Below are 9691 nucleotides of genomic sequence, written 5' to 3'. Positions count from 1 at the left end.
TTTGCCTCCATTCTTCCTACCAAAGTGCATAACCTCACAATTTCCCACATTGTATTCCATCTGCCACTTCTTTGTCCACTTCTCTAGCCTGTCCAAGTCCTTCTGCAGCCCCCTGCTTCCTAAATACTACCTCTCCCTCTGCACATCTTTATATCATCTGCAAACTTAGCAACAATGCCCTCAGTTCCTTCTTCCAGATCATTAATGTATCTTGTGAAACGTTGTGGTCACAACACCGACCCCTGAGGTACTGTTACCGGCTGCCATCTTAACAAAGACCCCATTATCCCCACTCTCTGCCATCTGCCAGTCAGCCAATCCTCTATCCATTCCAGTATCTTACCATTAACACCATGGGCTCTTAATTTATTCAACAGCCTCCTATTGGGCACCTTGTCAAAGGCCTTCTGGAAATCTAAATAGATCATGTTCACTGATTCTTCTGTCATGGAAGTGTCCCTTTATGAAATGTTTTTTGTCTTATCACATGGCTTCAGTGATGTCATTGTATGGGTGGAACTGGGCTGTGGCTCTGTGAGTTTTTACTTTCGTTTTCACATTTGGCTGCAGTCGACTCAGGCAGAGAAGTATTTTGGTCTGTCTCTCTATTTTCAATTTTAAAAGAGTTATTCCAAGGAAGAAACCCAATGAGTATAGTTGCCTATTGTTTTGGTAAAAAGGTTGTTTTGGTTTATGGAATCTTGTTATTGAATTGGAACAGTTAAAGAGGAATTCATTGAGGGTTACATAGATTACTGTAGATGTGTGGGGTCTTTATGGTTGTAGTTGATAACAATTCTGACTGTGTGTGTTTATACAAATATTAACTAAATTTGTAGAATAAAGCTTGTTGTTTGATTAAAACTGCCTAAGAACTCTGTTGAATAACAACTGAAAGAAAGGCTCTTGCACTCATCGTAACCAAAATGAATAAACAGTTATAGGTCAGGTGAACTCCATGATATACCTTGGTGTTTTCTAAACCCTGGACCATAACATGCCTTTGTCTAACTTCCTTGTTACCTTCTCAAAGAATTCTAACAGATTTGTCAGATATGATCTCCCCTTGATGAAGCTGTACTGACTCAGTCCTATTTTATCATGCACTTCCAAGTACTCTGCAATCTTGTCTTTAATAATGGACTCTAAAATCTTACTAATCTTACATGAGAAAGGCACTCCCTACCCAATCAATCCTGCAAAGTCCTCCTCACTTACATCTGGGGGCTTGTGGCAAAACTGGGAGAGCTGTCACACAGAGTTGCCTTGCATATCATACTCACAGAATCGTGACTTTAAGCTAATATTCCAGACACCTCCTTCTGCATCCTTGGATATATTCAACCAACTTGCAGAATGGGCCCAGAGTTGGCAACACAGTGGTGTATATATATATAGGGGGAGAGTGGCCCTGGGAGTTTCAATATTGATTCCAGACTTGATGAAGTCTTGTGACTCCACCCCACCCCACCCTCCACACCACCCCCACAATGCTTCTCCATGTTGAATACCACTTGTTCGTTGGCATCTGTGGAGAGAGAAACAACATTATCGATTAAACGGTGTGCATTTCAAACTTTTTCCAGTTCTGTTGAAACTTCAGCAATGAGAAATATTGGTCCATAACTTCCTGCTTGCGGGCGGGAAGCCACGGGCCGCCAATTTTAAACTGGAAGTGTGCGCACTTACCTGCGCTCCGATGTTATGAGGAACCTTCCTTTCTCTTCTGCAGCCTGGGGCCTCCAGTGCCCCAGTCACTGTCACTGTCCTTGTAGCATCTGATTTTTCTTTGATTAGTGGGACACCAGAGGAAACGGTGGCGACACGATGACATAGTGGTTAGCACTGCTGCCTCATAGCACCAGGGACCCGAGTTCAGTTCTGGTTTTGGGTGACTGTCTGAATGGACTTTCTATGTGCTCACCATGTCTGCGTTCCCTCCGGGCTCTCTGGTTTCCTCCCAAAGTCCAAAGATGTGCAGGTTAGATGGATTGGCCATGCTAAGGTGCCCATTAGTGTCCAGGAATGTACAGGTTAGATTTCAGGGATAGGGCAGGGGAATGGACCCAGGTGCAGACCTGATGGGCTGAATGGCCTCCTTCTGCACTTTACGAATTCTATGGTTCTATATCATGGTCCTCGGAAACTCATTCAGATACGGGGAGAATGTACAAACACCACACAGTCACCCAAGGTCCGAATTGAACACGGGTCCCTGGTGTTGTGAGGCAACAATGCTAACCAGTGTGCCACCATGTTAAATATGTTTCTGCCTTGTTTACTTCAATTATCCTCATCATTTATAATTATCTCAATTAAATATTGTGTTCTGTGTTTCAGTAAGAGATTTGTAGAAGCTTGTAAAGTTTAATGTCAAACATTTGTTAACAAAAATGATTTTATAAATATAAAACTTTGAAACCAGTTAACATTTAATTTAACGTTTAACTTTATCAGCTGAACAATTACATAAAACTGCCTCAACTTTTACAAATTTCTTGCAATAAAATATATTTTCTCACTTAAACACAAAGATCCCCTCGATTTGTAAAGGGAGGGAGGATTGAGGTGAGGAGGAAGGGAAGAGGGGATAAGGGTAGGGAGGGAATTGGGGGTGAAGAGGAAGTAGGTAAGAGGAAGGAGGGAAGAGGGAGAGAATAGGGAGGAAGGGGAGGGTTTTGACAATTGTTAATTGACAAGCACAATTCCAAAAGCAGCAGCTGCTGAAGCGCAGTATCCTGGCACACATCTCCTCTGACATCATTACGGGATGTCCTTTGGTAGTACACTCTTAAGGGTGGGTGATTGGTTCGCTGCGATACCTGTCAGACAGATAATTCATATTAGCTTACAGGAGGCTTTTGTACATCAACTAAGGCATTAAATTTTGGTAAAGCATTTTAAGTAATCACTGAGACTTCTAAGGATGCACATTACATCAGGGAGACTCATAAACAATTCAGCTTAAATACCTTACAAAATCCGAATGTAATTTAGCTCTGAATCAGCTGCAAGGACAGGCATACTAACATTAGTGTCCTTGAAGGAGTCAATAGCACCAGTATCAAGGCCATGATCATCTGAAACCAACTCCGCTGGGTCGCCCATATGCTGAGGAAGTCTGAGTCCTGACTTCCAAAACAACTCATCTTCACCCAGCTCAAGGAAGGATCCCAAACAAGAGTAGGACAAAGGAAGCTCTTCAAAGACACCTTGTAGGCTTACCTCAAGAAATGGAACATAGATGTTAATGCCTGGGAGGCCTTTGTTCAGAAGAGACATACTTGGAAGAACCTCTTGATTGAAGAGTCACAATTCTTTGAGAACTCACGACGGCAAGAGGAGGCGTGGAAAAGGAGCCTGAGAAAGGAATACCCCCAACTTAGCGTTCAAGGACAAATCGCACCTTTTGGAAATTCCTGCCAAGTGACTGATTCAAGATACAGCTCGAGGACCGGCTCATTAGCCACACAAGGACCCACCAAACCCTGTGGCCAGTAACACTGAGGAGTATCTTAGGCAGACAATCATACCATTAGCGAGTGATCACCACACTCGATCCATTATAGTTCCTTTAATGGAACTAACATCCTCATTGTGGTGTTGGGTGTTCTAACACACAGAAGAGCCAACACAGTTGCATATGGTACAACACTTGTTTATTTAAACTTGCTATTTACAACTTGGTCTTTGCACTCTGCACGTGGGGGGCTCCCTGCTTGTGGTGTTTCAACAGCTCTTTCATGCTTCCTTCTCCCCAGACCTACTGACCTCCAGGTGTCGTGCTCGTGCTTTTTATGTGGTTGGTGTTCTTGTCTGTGATTGGTTGTGGTGTTGTGTACTCTGATTTGCCTGTTAGTGTGTCCATCATGATGTGTGTGTTTGAATATCATGACATCCCCCCTTTTTACAAAGATATGTGCCTACGTGGTAATAAATATGATCGTGACGTGAGTGCATCTAAGAGTGTGTGTGTGTCGTGTGCAGCATGTGTCTATGACGGAACTATGTACATGGGGCGATGTCGAGTGCGTCACATGAATCCAGTTGTACCATAACATAACAGAAATGCGAACGAGAGAAGAAGAAAAAAAATTTTGAACAGTTGTCCAGTCAGACGACATCTGGAACGATAAACAACAACAGGTTATCATGTAAAATTGTCCAACTTATTAAACATATGAACTGTATTATAAGTCCATTCTAATGGGTTTGCGACGAATTCGGGTTGACCGCCTTAAGGGTGGATCAAGAACCACCGGCTGCTGTGCAGGCATGGCCATGGGTGGCGATGGAAAGGGCGTGATGTGCGGCAGCTCCACAAAGTCATCCTCGGAAGCCTGTTGAGGATCTGGCGTGTTGTGTGGCTGTGAACGTGGAAGTCGGCGAAGGGCGCGCCGATTGCGGCGACGCACGGAACCATCCGGCATGCGAACCAGGAACGAGCGGGGAGCCACTTGTCGGAGGACTTCGGCCGGTGCTGACCAGCCACCATACGGTTGATGGACGCGTACTTTGTCTCCGGAGGACAGGGGGGGCAGGTCCGTCGCTCGTGTGTCGTACCGACCTTTCTGGCGATCACGCTGCAGTTGCATGTCCCGAAGAACCGCCTCATGGTCTGTTGTCGGTGCCAGGACGGAAGGTACCGTCGTCCTGAGGGAGCGACCCATTAGTAGCTGCGCTGGCGAGAGGCCCGTGGATAACGGGGCCGATCGATAGGCCAGCAAGGCAAGGTTAAAGTCCGATCCGGCATCAGCCGCCTTGCACAGGAGCCGCTTTGCGATGTGGACACCCTTTTCAGCCTTCCCGTTCGATTGTGGATGCAGAGGGCTGGATGTCACATGAGTGAAACCATATGCTGCGGCAAAGGACGACCATTCACGGCTGGCAAAACAAGGTCCATTGTCTGACATGACAGTCCTTGGAATGCCATGGCGAGCAAACGTTTCCTTGCAGGCCCCAATGACTGCGGACGACGTCAGATCATGGAGAGGCATGACTTCCGGGTAGTTTGAGAAGTAGTCTATAATAACAATGTAATCTCTGCCGAGCGCGTGAAATAGGTCAACACCCACCTTCGCCCAGGGGGACGTCACCATCTCGTGTGGTAGAAGTGTTTCCGGAGGTTGCGCCGGCTGAAACCTCTGACAGGTTGTGCAGTTGAGCACCATGTTGGCTATGTCTTCATTAATACCCGGCCAATATACCGCCGCCCGGGCCCTTCGTCTGCATTTTTCGACACCCAAGTGGCCTTCGTGTAGTTGACGAAGAATCATCTGGCGCACACTGTGTGGAATGACGATCCTATGCGATTTCATAAGGACCCCGTCTATATTGGTGAGATCATCTCGCACATTGTAAAACTGGGGGCACTGCCCTTTTAGCCACCCTTCCGTCATGTGGCGCATCACTCGCTGCAGCAGAGGGTCAGTCGCCGTCTCTGCGCGTATGTGGGCCAGACAAGGATCATCAGCTGGCATATTTGCTGCTGTCAGAGTCACGTGTGCCTCAATTTGACGCACGAACCCCTCCGCATCTGGTGGTGTGCTCACTGCTCGGGAAAGAGTGTCCGCCACTATGAGTTCCTTCCCCGGAGTGTAGATCAGTTCAAAATCGTACCTCCTGAGTTTGAGTAAGATGCGCTGGAGGCGAGGAGTCATGTCGTTCAGGTCTTTGTTAATGATGTTGACCAGGGGGCGGTGGTCAGTTTCGACCGTGAATCGTGGCAGGCCATACACATAGTCGTGGAACTTGTCCAGTCCAGTTAACAAGCCCAGGCATTCTTTTTCGATTTGCGCGTAGCGCTGTTCGGTAGGGGTCATGGCTCGTGAGGCATACGCAACCGGGGCCCATGATGACGTGCTGTCTTTTTGCAGGAGTACCGCTCCAATACCAGATTGGCTGGCGTCTGTTGAGATCTTTGTAGGGCGAGTCGCGTCAAAGAAGGCCAGCACTGGTGCCGTGACCAGTTTGTGCTTGAGCTCCTCCCATTCCTGCTGATGCGACTGGTGCCAGTTGAATTCCGTCGATTTTTTTACGAGATGGCGCATGTTTGTTGTATGAGAAGCCAGGTTGGGAATGAACTTCCCAAGGAAGTTGACCATGCCCAGGAATCTTAAGACAGCCTTCTTGTCAGCCGGTCGTGGCATGGCTGTGATGGCGCTAACCTTGTCTGCATCGGGACGGACCCCGGACCTTGAGATGTGGTCCCCGAGGAATTTCAGCTCCGTCTGGCCGAAAGCACACTTCGCACGGTTGAGACGCAGGCCATTTTGCCGTATGCGGGTGAAGACACGTCGAAGACGATGCATGTGTTCCTGCGGAGTGGTGGACCAAATGATGATATCGTCCACATATACACGTACCCCTTCGATGCCTTCCATCATCTGCTCCATAATGCGGTGGAATACTTCAGATGCCGAAATGATGCCGAATGGCATCCGGTTGTAGCAGAATCTGCCAAAAGGGGTGTTGAATGTGCATAGTCTTCGGCTGGCCGGGTCCAGTTGGATCTGCCAGAATCCTTTGGACGCATCCAATTTAGTGAATATGTTGGCTCGCGCCATCTCGCTGGTGAGGTCTTCTCGTTTTGGGATGGGATAGTGTTCCCGCATGATGTTGTTGTTCAGATCTTTTGGATCTATACATATACGGAGCTCGCCAGAGGGCTTCTTTACACAGACCATGGAGCTGACCCATGGCGTGGGCTCCGTGACCTTGGATAGGACCCCTTGGTCCTGAAGAATCTGCAGTTGTGCCTTGAGGCGGTCTTTGAGAGGCGCAGGAACCCTGCGAGGTGCGTGAACGACAGGGATGGCGTCCGGTCTGAGTCGAATCTTGTACGTGTGTGGCAATGTCCCCATGCCTTCAAAAACCTCCTGGTTGTGAGCGAGGAGGGAATGGAGATTCGCGTGGAACTCAGCATCCGGGAAGTCGGATATCTCATCTGGAGAGAGAGACATGATGCGCTGTACCAGGTGAAGGACCTTACACGCTTGTGCGCCCAGTAACGAATCCTTTGATGAGCCCACAACTTCGAAGGGGAGTGTGGCCGTGTACCTCTTGTGAGTCACCTGTAGCTGGCAAGATCCTACGGACGGGATAACGTTCCCGTTATAGTCAACCATCTTAAGCCGGGATGGTGTGATGAGTGGTTTGACCTTCATGGCCTGGACTGCAGAGTAAGCAATCAGGTTGGCGGATGCGCCGGTGTCCAGACGGAAGGCGACGCGCGATCGGTTGACCGTCAGGGTGGCACACCACTCATCGTCTGGATTGATGGCATTGACCTTGTTGACATCAATGACGGCAACTCTGAAGTCATCCTGGTCATCTGCATCACTTAACTGGAAGTCTTGATGCGTGGGCTGGACGGTCCTGACTCGTGTGCGAGGTTGTCGAGGATGCGCCGGATCCATGGGTTGAGCCGCACGACAGCGGGCTGCGTAGTGGCCTATCATGGCACATCTGTTGCACTGTTGGTATTTTGCAGGACATTGCCCTTTTAAGTGTAGACCTCCACACTTGCTGCACGTCATGACGTCACGGCGTTCGTTGCGCCACTGCGCATGCGCAGTGCGATCTTGCGGTGGGCGCGCCTGCGCAGTGCGTCCCTCGTTGTGGCCGTTATTCTTGGCGCGCACCTGCGCGGGAGACCGCGAAAAGCGCGGGAAGCGGCCGCTGTCGTCCGGGCCGTGGGGCGGGAAGAAATCGACGGCCTGGATGCGTTCAACGTCGTGGGCGGCCTGGCTTGCCGATTCGACGGCTGGGGACCCCCTCCGTGCCAACTCGGACGCCTGAAATCGGGCAAAACGGCAGGTCGCATTTTCATGGAGGACACAGGCTTCCACAGCAGACGCTAAGGTGAGGCTCTTTATTTTAAGAAGCTGCTGGCGTAGGCCACTGGAGGCAACGCCAAAAACAATCTGGTCCCTGATCATGGACTCTGTGGTGGTGCCGTAACCGCAGGACTGCGCTAGAATCCGGAGGTGCGTCAAAAAGGGTTGAAAAAGCTCCTCCTTACCTTGCAGGCGTTGCTGAAAGATGTATCTTTCGAAAGTTTCGTTTACTTCAGTTTGAAAGTGCTGGTCCATTTTGAGGATGACCGTGTCATATTTGGCCTGGTTTTCGCCTTCCTCGAACACCAGTGAATTAAAGACATCATTTGGGTGGGGGCCTGCGTAGAAGAGGAGCATTGCAATCTTCGAATCATCCGAGACATTCTGTTTTTCGGTGGCACGGATGTACAGGTCAAATCGCTGCCTGTAGAGCTTCCAGTTGGTGCCTAGGTTCCCCGTGACTTGCATCGGCTGCGGTTTGCCGGTGTGGTCCATGTCCAGAATGGCAGGTTGGTAGGCAGGTATCGATCCACTCCTGTACCATGTGGTGTTGGGTGTTCTAACACACAGAAGAGCCAACACAGTTGCATATGGTACAACACTTGTTTATTTAAACTTGCTATTTACAACTTGGTCTTTGCACTCTGCACGTGGGGGGCTCCCTGCTTGTGGTGTTTCAACAGCTCTTTCATGCTTCCTTCTCCCCAGACCTACTGACCTCCAGGTGTCGTGCTCGTGCTTTTTATGTGGTTGGTGTTCTTGTCTGTGATTGGTTGTGGTGTTGTGTACTCTGATTTGCCTGTTAGTGTGTCCATCATGATGTGTGTGTTTGAATATCATGACACTCATGACAAACCAAAGTTTAAAAAAAATAATTATTTCACTTCTGCGACTTCAAACTCACTTTATACAGTAACGTAGCCTTTTAATGGAATTAATAGCCTCATCAAGGTTTTTAAAAATAAAATTATATCTTCCTTTCATTTTATTTGCATTTTAAACATATTTATAAATGCTAAGCATTAATAATATAAAACTTTAACCTACCACAAAAATATCTCCTGATGTCTTCCGCCTCTGCTGGACTGAAAACTTTCCGTGTAAATAAAAAGGTGTAAAAACTCACCAAATATCCGGGTAAGTGGCCCGAGTTGGCGCTGTAGCTTGATTTTTCCTTCAGCAGTGCAGGGCTATAAGCAGACAAAACAAAATGTCCGGGTGTTTACACACCGCACGCTTTCAGCACTATGCCTGAACGCCCGCACCGCCGGGTCGTCCCGCTGCTCATGTGCGGCGCACCAGCGACTTCGAGTCATGAAACCTGCAGGAAGTAGAGTCATGAAACCTGCAAGAAGTTATGGGTCATTACCTCTTTTTCTTTATTCACTGATGCTCTATGACCCGCTGAGCTTTTCCAGCATTCTTGTTTTGTTTACATTTCAGGTTTTCAGCGTCTGTAGTCTTTAACTTTTGTTACAGATATCATCACCTTTGCTTTTGATGACTTCACCTTAATCCTTCTTCAGCATCAAAACTCTTTGCCTCATTATTTTTTCCAGGTATTTCTTTACACTTCAAGAACTATGAACTGTGCACTAAGTACAAGGCTATCCAATACTTAAATAATGCTACCATATTTTGGGAGATTCTGTTAGTATTCAAAATTCTGTTTAGGACACAAGACAATATGTTAGGTTATACCTCCCTATTTATCTATCTTGATCTATTGGTTCGCCTCTCTCACTATACTTTATTTTACCAAGAATATTCAAACAACCTACTATTGTCAATTGTCATTTGTACTATTATGTATTTTTGCAGAGATTCATGCCATTTTATAATTTATGCAAATA

General features: G+C 47.6%; 1 long non-coding RNA gene across 1 annotated transcript; it reads right to left on the bottom strand.

Annotated features, from left to right (window-relative positions):
- Positions 1-2410: 2410 nt before the first annotated feature.
- LOC140422751 (uncharacterized) lies at positions 2411-9127 on the bottom strand. Its single transcript, XR_011947580.1, has 3 exons — positions 8965-9127; positions 3226-3360; positions 2411-2822 (listed from the first exon to the last, which is right to left on the bottom strand). It is a non-coding gene; the product is annotated as an uncharacterized lncRNA (long non-coding RNA).
- Between the last annotated feature and the right edge of the window lie 564 nt (positions 9128-9691).

Source organism: Scyliorhinus torazame, chromosome 5, assembly GCF_047496885.1.
Source record: "Scyliorhinus torazame isolate Kashiwa2021f chromosome 5, sScyTor2.1, whole genome shotgun sequence".
In the NCBI taxonomy this organism is placed as follows: Eukaryota; Metazoa; Chordata; class Chondrichthyes; order Carcharhiniformes; family Scyliorhinidae; genus Scyliorhinus; species Scyliorhinus torazame.
Note: the sequence above shows the minus strand (reverse complement) of the source record. Positions and strands in the feature narration are given on the sequence as shown.